We start from the raw sequence: 9,666 nt of genomic DNA, 5'->3' as shown, positions 1-9,666 counted from the left end.
TTCCAATCCAATCCACAGAAATTTCCCCCTTCACCAGCAGGATCCTTGTTCCTCCTTATAGACCTCTCCCAGCCACCCACCGCATCCCTGGGCGATGCTCTGGAACTGCTCCCTACGAAGCCAGGCAGGACTCTGGTGAAGTCTCCTTTCTGTGAGTAGACTGTCTTCAGGACACACAGCTCACACAACTTCCACCTTCCTGGGTCTGACCTTGGAGCATTCAGCATCCTCTGCCCCTCCGTGCTCTTCTCACAGAGAGTCCGCCCAGACCGGGTCCTGGGGAAGCCAGAGAGTCCTGCACCTCAACTTCGCAGTCAGACGTGACTCTCAGCCAGCCAGTAAAACAGAAGGTTTATTAGATGACAGGAACACAGTCTAAAACAGAGCTTATAAGTGCAGAGAACAGGACCCCTCAGCTGGGTCCATTTTGGGGGGGCAGTGAGCCAGACAACGATGTCTGCACTTCATTCCTCCTCCCCAGCCAGCCCCAAACTGAAACTCTCTCCAGCCCCTCCTCCCCTGGGCTTTGTCCCTTTCCCCGGGCCAGGAGGTCACCTGATTCCTTTGTTCTCCAACCCTTTAGCTCTCACCTTGCAGGGGGGAAGGGCCAGGCCATCAGTTGCCAGGAAACAGGGTGTTGGCCATTCTCTGTGTCCAGACCCCTGCACACACCTGCCCTCTAGGGCTCTGCAATGATCGTACACCCTTATCCCACCACCTAGATACTTAAGAATTGCATAGGGGAAACTGAGGCATCCCCACACTATTCAGAGGAAACATTAAGAACAGTCCCACTTCGTCACATCTCTCCCCCCTTCGAGACTGAACTGAGCGGGGTCACTTTAGCCAGAGACCTGGGGAAGTTTGAACCCACCAACATTCCCATCGATGCCCCAGCATCTCTCCCATTCCTTGGTGGGAGTTACATCAGGCCCTTCCAGTTTTACACCCTTCCAGTTTTACGCCCTCCCTTAGGTCAGGGGTGGTCGATAGCACTCGCATGCCGCATGTGGAAAGGCTTATGCAACCCGTGCCCTTTTGCCACCCCAAAACCCCTGGGGGTCAAACTGGGATCGGGTCTTCTCCTAGTGCTCCAGTCTGGAGAGCTGCAATTCGGGCTCTCTTGGTTAAGAGCCCCCATCTTGACCTGGGCCACATACTGTTCAAGTGGTCAGTGGGGATCTCTTAACCCTTTTCAGGCCATTGCTTCACCTTGTCACAAAAGCCTGATCCAAAGGTCACACTGAAGTCAGTGGAGAGACTCTTATTGGCTCCCGTGGGCTTTGAATTAGACCCCTAAATTAGCAGAACTAGGAATACAAATCTAGGACAGTTTTCAGGAGAGAGATTTCATACACAAGTCTATAGGATGTGTAAAGCAACTGAGTTAACATTGCTCTAGGAACCTTGTTTCATTTTCATGACTGTGCACCCTCAAAGCTGTATTGACATTTGTTTTCACATTTTATATATTCACACACTCACCCAGGACATGCAATGGCTAGTGCCCTGAACCTCCAGGGCACAATAAAGAAATGAGTTGTGTTATAGCACCCAGAGCAATCCCAAACCTTCTCACTTCAATTGTTTTGTTACAACCTGATTAGTAGAGAGACAAGGTGGGTAATATCTCTTACTGGACCAACTTCTGTTGGTGAAAGAGCCCAGCTTTCAAGCTTACACAGAGCTCTTTTTCTGGTCTGGGCTACAGCAATACTGCAAACAAGCTGATTAGTGTCAGTTTCATGCTATAAAATAAAAGAGTGTCCTCTAGTGGTCAAAGACTTGTAAAGTTTAGTAAATAAAAATCCAGAGAGACAATTACCTCACCCACCTTGTCTCTCTAATATCCTGGGACCAACATGGCTACAAATAAAACGGCATACACAAATACAAATCTGTTAGTTTGTAACTGGTTTTTACTTCATATTTATCTGTTGCACATGTTTGTCAGATGCAGAATCCATTCTCTCTCTGTAGATTTACATCATTACAGTAGATCCAGAAGGTACACCATCTCAACAGCTCCGCACCCACCCCCTGACTTACATAGAAATGACATGAAGAAGAGCTCTCTGTAAACTGGAAGCTGGTCTTTTTCACCAATGGAAGTTGTTCCAAGAAAAAGATACTATCTCACCCACCTTGACTCTCTCACAGAAATGAGCCTCAGTTAGGACCCCAGGACTAATTCCCCTCAGCTTTAGGAAGGTTCCTGTCTTTATATGGCTCAGAATTGTATGGCTTGGAGGCCATCTCTTAACAGATTTGCGGGACTGGTGAAAAAGCAGTTGTCTGATATAGATTGTCTTTACAGAACACTCAAAATTGCATTGGAAATTATAGAACTATTTTAAAGCAGTCACTTACTACAGCGGTTTGCTTTCGGACAGGTTGGTCTTCAGTGAAAGTTCCAGTATTTCTTTCCCACTGTAAGAGTCTTGCCCAGAATCAGAGCTGGGGTAAGGCAGATTTATTTGTATCTATGCCCAGTGACTAGAGGAGGACTGTAAGAAAGTCAGGGTTGAAGTAAGCAGGTGCCTTGCCATTGAAATCAATTCATTAATATTGGCTAAGAATGTGTTCCTCATTCAATCCCTCTGCAAGGTCCACTCCTAACTTGCATCTTAAAATTCCAGACCCTATAGGCAGTTTTCCAATACTTTGCCTTAGTCCCATTTACTGAAAGAGGCAGGATCTACAACCCTGAAGGACAGAGTACTCTTTATCTGTAACAGGTCATGTGTAGCAATTGCAATGGAAGCTTTCCCCACACCAGTATCTTAGCCTGCCTCCACACTATTCTGGAGAAGCTCTCTAGGCCTATTCAATCCTTGTCTTTCTACTGACAGTGCTAATGAGGAAGTGATTTTTGTGTGTGCGTGTCTGATATAGACTCCAGTCTTGTTGGAACTAGACTGAGACCACAACTCATTTCCTGTAGGCTGAAGTCAATGGAACTACTCATATGTATGTACTTAACTGTAAGTATTTTACTGGACTGGAGCTAGGGTGCACAGCACCTTGCAGGCCTGATCCAAAGCCTATTGCACTCAATGGAAAGCCTCCCATTGTGACCTCAGCAAGGCTTTTGATCAGACTCTTGTTGTATACCTGTGGAGTGTCTAGTACAATGGGGCCCCAATCTCATTTGGGAACTCTCGGTGTCTACTGCAATACAAATAACCCGGTACATTTGGCATGATTAAATGTAAGCCCTTGTGTGATTAGACATGCTGGGCATCTGGACTTTACATGAGAAAAGCAGCGAGTTGGTCATTTAATTCAATAAATGCACAGAGACCTATTCTCCTCTCACCTGGTTTGAATCAGGTGTAGACCCACTGAAATCAATGGATAATGGTGTAAAACAGGTGTATGCAAGATACGATCAGGCACAGTGCATTATCAAATATGTTGTGTTCTATAATATTGTGTCCCAAGGAAAAATTGATCCTGATACAGAATTAAAGAGTCAAAAAACATCTCAGTTTGTTGAAGTTTTCCAAGCAGCTCGACTCTGTCTTCACTACATGGAGTTGTTTAGAATAGCCAATATTCCATATTCTGAGCTGTTCAAAGTTTGTTTTTTTAGTGTGCCCTTGTTGCCAAGAAGGCCAATGGCATTTTGGGATGTATAAGTAGGGGCATTGCCAGCAGATCAAGGGACATGGTCGTTCCCCTCTATTCGACATTGGTGAGGCCTCATCTGGAGTACTGTGTCCAGTTTTGGGCCCCACACTACAAGAAGGATGTGGAAAAATTGGAAAGAGTCCAGCGGAGGGCAACAAAAATGATTAGGAGACTGGAACACATGACTTATGAGGAGAGGCTGAGGGAACTGGGGATGTTTAGTCTTCAGAAGAGAAGAATGAGGGAGGATTTGATAGCTGCTTTCAACTACCTGAAAGGGGGTTCCAAAGAGGATGGCTCTAGACTGTTCTCAGTGATAGCAGATGACAGAACAAGGAGTAATGGTCTCAAGTTGCAGAGCGGGAGATTTAGGTTGGATATTAGGAAAAACTTTTTCACTATGAGGGTGGTGAAACACTGGAATGCATTACCTAGGGAGGTGGTGGAATCTCCTTCCTTTGAGGTTTTTAAGGTCAGGCTTGACAAAGCCCTGGCTGGGATGATTTAGTTGGGGATTGGTCCTACTTTAAGCAGGGGGTTGGACTAGATGACCTCCTGAGGTCCCTTCCAACCCTGATATTCTATGATTCTATGAGTATTATGTTACTTTGTATTAGTGTGATAGCAAGACTTGATCATTCTGGTAAAAATGTCTACAGCCAACCTCCACTGAAGTCGAAAGAGTCTTACAAACTTCTTTTCCCCAGGGCCTACCATATAGCCGCCAGACTTTATGAAGAGGCAGAAAGATTCACTCAGGGCACAGGTGCTGACTCTGGTGTAAGCAGTGTCAGGATGAGCTCCACCCTGACATCTGGTGGTGAGGTGTGGCAAGTTGTGGAAAAGAACTTCAGGGGCCGATCTCATTTGCATAGGCACACCCACCACGCCTAGAATGAGACCATAGCTGCCCAAATGGTCACTTTGGCTGCTGTGGGATCCCCAGTGTCTCTGTTATTGGGGCAGGAAGAATAAATTGTTATTACCCTGATTATGGGAACTGTGCTTGGAACTGTACGTGGCCTTTTGTTATGCTGGAGGGATTCACCATCAACTAAGTAGCACTCGCTAGGCAAGGGTCATGGGTTCCAAAACTGTGTGAATGGAGAGAGGCTGGGGACAAGTACTAATACTTGGTGGCATGGGCCCCTTGGTGAGGGCCTTACATGCTAATTGCACTTCCTCCTCTCTCCACTGTGGAATATCAGAGCTAATTTTGATTTCATTAGAAGTCTTGTTATAGGCTGCTGAGCTCATTTTGGGCTGACAGTGCACTAGCACTGGGGCTCCCCTACTACAAGCTGAATTCACCTAAGAGCTGAAATCACTGAGTGTTGTGTTAAGTAGTGGGGGAGCCGGAAGATATATTGTGGAGCAGTTGGCGGGCCGGCTGAAGTGCCTTGCGGACCGGCTGGTGGAGCAGTTTGTGGATGGCAGGAGCTGCTTGTGGGCCGTGGAGCTGAGCGAAGGAGTTTGTGGGGCGGCTGGCGGAGTGGAGCGCAGCTGAGCGAAGGAGTTTGTGGGGTGGTCAGCTTCAGATCATGTAAGGTGCCTCTTACCCCCGTCCCATTTCCACCCAGGTTGGGAGGTAAAGCTCCGCAGATAAACTTTCGAACTCTGGGGCTGCCCTGACCAGGGACAGAGACTTTTGGGGCATTGGACTTTTGGGACTTTGGGTGATTTGGGGTTGCTGGACTCAAGAACCAAAGGGAAAAGGGCATGCCCCAATTTGCTTGGGGTGGGTTTTTGCTCATGGGTTTTGTTATGAATCCTGTTGGTGGTGTTTCCCAAACATAATGCCACATTGTTTCTCTCTGTTATTAAAAGGCTTTTGCTACACTCAGACTATGTGCTTGCGAGAGGGGAAGTATTGCCTCTTGGAGGCGCCCAGCGGGGGTGGTATATATTTGTCCCAGGTCACTGGGTGGGCGCTCGAGCCGGTTTGCATTGTGTTATTGGAATGGATCCCCTAGATATTGAACCCGGCCCTTGTTGCTGCCAACTCTGACGGGCAGAAGGGTTACACTGGTTTTTGTGGGTGGGTGCTCCTCTCTGCCCCTTCTCCCCATGTGAGCGGTGGGTGGGGCCACAGGGGGAAGAGGCTGAGTAGGGGTGGCACCTCGGGATGGAGCACTGGCAAATCAGGGGGTGAGGCCATGGTCCGGGCACTGGGGCCCACAAAAGATTAATCTGGCCCAGTGGGTACTGAGCACCCCTCTTTTTTTTTTCAGTGGGTGCTTGAGCCCCAGAGCATCCATGGAGTCCGCGCCTATGACTCAGGGTATGTCTATACGATAGCGGCGCTACAAAGGCATAACTAGCCACTGTAGTGCCGTCATGCAAATGCTTCCTACAGTAACTGAAAGGTTTTGGTGGATGTGGTTAATCCACCTGTCCAAGAGGCAGCCGCTAGGTTGATAGAAGCATTTTTCCATTGACCTAGCTGAATCTACAGCAAAGGTTAGGTCAGCTTAACTATGGTGCTTAGGGTGTGCAATTTTTCATAGCCGTGACTGACGTAGCTGTTTCAACCTATGTAGTTAGAGCAGGGCTCAGTTAGCAACAGTTACTCCATTTCTGTAATTGCTGAGTGGCTGGAACTGACTTGCGAGGTGTATTTAACAGAACAGCTGCACTCAGTCTGATCACTGCCTCTTAGGAAAAAAGACATGCAGTAATCTGCATGAGAATGGAGATCTCCAGGGTAGGCACAGGGTGGCACCAGTACTCCACAACAAGGCTGTAAAAGCATTTGCAGAGCAGCAAGGAAGATAACTCTTAAAGGAGACATTCACCATGAAAGATTTATTCCAGTGCTCCCTTAGGGCTTGTCTACACAAGGACATCCAGGGAAATTAATCCAAAATTACTAAAGATGTGAATTTGAAGTGGATTGTTAAACTGTATTCAACCCTTGTGTGAGCAGCCTCATTCAGAATCATAGAAAGTGAATTAAGTGAAACTAAATTAAGGCCACTTTAATTCTGAACAACAGCATCCACAAAGGGATTTAATGCAGTTCAACTAGTCCAGTTCAAATTTACATCTTTAATTCATTCAGATAAATTATCCTGGATGTCCCTGTGTAGATAAGCCTTCAGTCACCTCTAACTGACCAGTGGACTTCTCATCTAACATACCCATGAGAATGTAGACGTCTTTGTACAACACATCATTCAAAAACTCAAGATCTAATTATTTACAAACATGGAGGGACAGACTTTCAAAGGAGACCCAAGGCACATTTGCTTGTGTATGATTTGCATGTGTGATTACCTAAATTGCAGGCCCAAATTAATATTTCCTCATTTGCATGTGCAATTACACCATTTTTGCACAGAACTCTGGCCTTACCTTATGAGAAATCTGACCCCTAGGTGAGTGAGTTATGTCTTCAGTCTGAGCATCCAACTGTATGTAAATAAGTGAAATATTTACAACCTCTACAAACTAGGTGGAGTAGGAAAATATATAATACATTCTAACAATCGTCCTTTAACCCTTTAAATCGTCCCCAGAGCCCCGCTGCCGCTTCCCCAGGGCTCCAGCAGGCTCCGGGGACAATTTAAAGGTCCCGGGGTGGTAGTGGTGGCCGGAGCCCCGTCCCTGGAGCCCTGCTGCCAGAGCCCTGGGGAAGCGGCAGCGGGGCTCTGGGGACGATTTGAAGGGCTCAGGGCTCCGGCCGCCACTACTGCCCAGGGCCGTTTAAACCACTGCCGCTATTACCCCGGGGAGGGGGAAGGAGGCACTTGCCAGTACAGGGTGGGCCGGGGCTGACTCTGACCTCCCGAGGCACCGCCCCTTCCGGGGGCCAGAGCTGGCCCCAGCCCAGCCCCATACCGCTAAGTCCGTAGACTTACTTTCTCCCCTGATTGTAGGAGACAGATCAAATGATTTGCCTGAGGCCAAAGGCAGAGTTGTTGTGAGGGCTGGGATCAGAATTTAGGAGTTCCCGGCTCCTAGATCTGTGCTTAGCGGGAGGCATGGTCTCCAGTCTCCAGTTACTATCTAATGTGTATTATATGCAGCATAGGTAGCAATGCTTCTTAAGGTTGCCCAATACTTTCTATTATCAGACCCTGTTTTCAGTTGTTTATAATTTTGCCAAAACTTTTACCATTCAGGCTAGGGTGACCATATTTCTTAAAGTAAAAATAGGATGGCCGTGGGCTCACCAGAGCTGCCCTCCCAGCGCCTCCCGGGGCTGGAGCTGATCCGCAGAGCCCTGCACCGCCCAGGGCTGGGGCTGACCTCCCAAACTCCATGCCGCCCGGGGGGCCAGCTCTGAAGGCAACACTGTCCACCAGCAGCAAATTTCTCTGCTCTTCTGCTGGCGGGCAACTGCTGACACTCCCCCTTCCCTCGGGCAGCAGCCACTCTGCTCTCTGCCTTGCAGCAGGGACAAATGCCCAGCTTTGGTGAAAAAGTAGGGATGGCCCGGACAGAGCTGAAAAAGGGGACTGTCCCGGCCAAAATGGGACATATGGTCACCCGAATTCAGGCTGAATTTTCCATGCAGGGTATCTGTCTTGGGCTGAATCTTTTTTCATTTCAGCCAACAGTTCAGCCCTTTCACAGAATGAAATTAAGGGGAATTTTGTTTTGCCCACTTCAGAGATGCTTCTCTACAAAGTTATGGTAAGTAACTTTCTGCCAATCGCTCTGTATTTATCAGCTCTCTCAGTGCTGTTCTTGTCTCTCTTGAGTTCTCTTCTAATGTCACACATTTTTAGTATTACATTTGTGACCCAAGGTTTTGTCTTCCTACGGTGTTTCCCAAGGATGTCCACTGCTGCCTCATTCATTACAGCATTGAAATTGTTGGTAATTGTTTCTACGTCTTCCTGTAGAACAAGCAGTGGAGCAAATTTTCTGCCGATCATTGCTTGGAATGACTCTGCAATGCTTCGGTCTCTAAGTCTTTCTAAGTCAAACTTGATTTTGGCCTGACGATTTTCCTTAGCTGCAGCCAAAAATTTAGCATCACCAGGTTGTGATCACTTCCAGTATCAGCACCGGGGAAGCTCCTTGCTCTGTTTATGCCAGAATGAAATCGGTTTTGCACCATGCTGTAGTCAATCTAACTGTGATGTAAACCATCAGGTGCATGCCACCTTGATTGTCTGGATGCTTTATGTGCTCCTAATGTGTTTGCAAGAACCAGATTGTTATAGCTGGCAAAAATCTCAGTCCTCTCTCATTGCTTACTGCATTACAGAAAGGGCCACAATAATCTTGCCAATCTGCCTGGGCATCAGTACCCACTTTAGCATTCCAATCTCCCTGCAAAATCAGTATATCTTTCTTGTGTACCTTATTGATGATGTTTTGGAGCTGATTGTAAAAATCTTCAATTTGCTCATTGTCATAGTCTGTTGTAGGGGCGTAGACTTGTACCATTGTGAAATTGAATGGTACTGCCTTTAGACAGATGGAAATAAGCCTGCTGGATATTGGGTGGCATCCTAATACTGAATCCTTGATATCTTTATGCACAAGAAATCCAACGCCATTGACATGTTTGTCCTCTCCACTGTAATACAGTACATGGCCCTCTTCCACAAATCTTCTTTGTTGGGGTTACGCAGGTAGTATACTTGTCACGTCTGTCCTGGTGGGAGACGGTTGGCGCAGTCATTATTAACCTGGGCTGCGACCAATCCGGTATGGACATGATTGACTTGCTCATCATATGGTGTGTCTTGAGCAAATTTCTAACCTGGCAGAGCCCATCCCTCTCCAGAAAGCCCTTTTAGTTGCCTCTTACGACCTGCAGGAGGAGCAGTGGGTCTATGCTGTCCCCGAACCCACAGGGGAACTGACCTTCTGTACTCAGAGTTAAAGAGCGGTGCCGTTGCTAATTCAGATCGGAGCTGGATTAATTTTGGGGAGAAGAAAATGAACAAAAGCTTCCACAGCTGCCAGGATAATTTGAGCAGTGAAAAGTTCAACAGTCTGCTTTCCAGGGGTAGTGATAGTCATTGACATGAGATCTTGAGGTTCAGCTTCTTGCTATCGAGGGGTCTAATCCTG

Source organism: Caretta caretta, chromosome 3 (assembly GCF_965140235.1).
Source record: "Caretta caretta isolate rCarCar2 chromosome 3, rCarCar1.hap1, whole genome shotgun sequence".
Classification (NCBI taxonomy): domain Eukaryota; kingdom Metazoa; phylum Chordata; order Testudines; family Cheloniidae; genus Caretta; species Caretta caretta.
Note: the sequence above shows the minus strand (reverse complement) of the source record.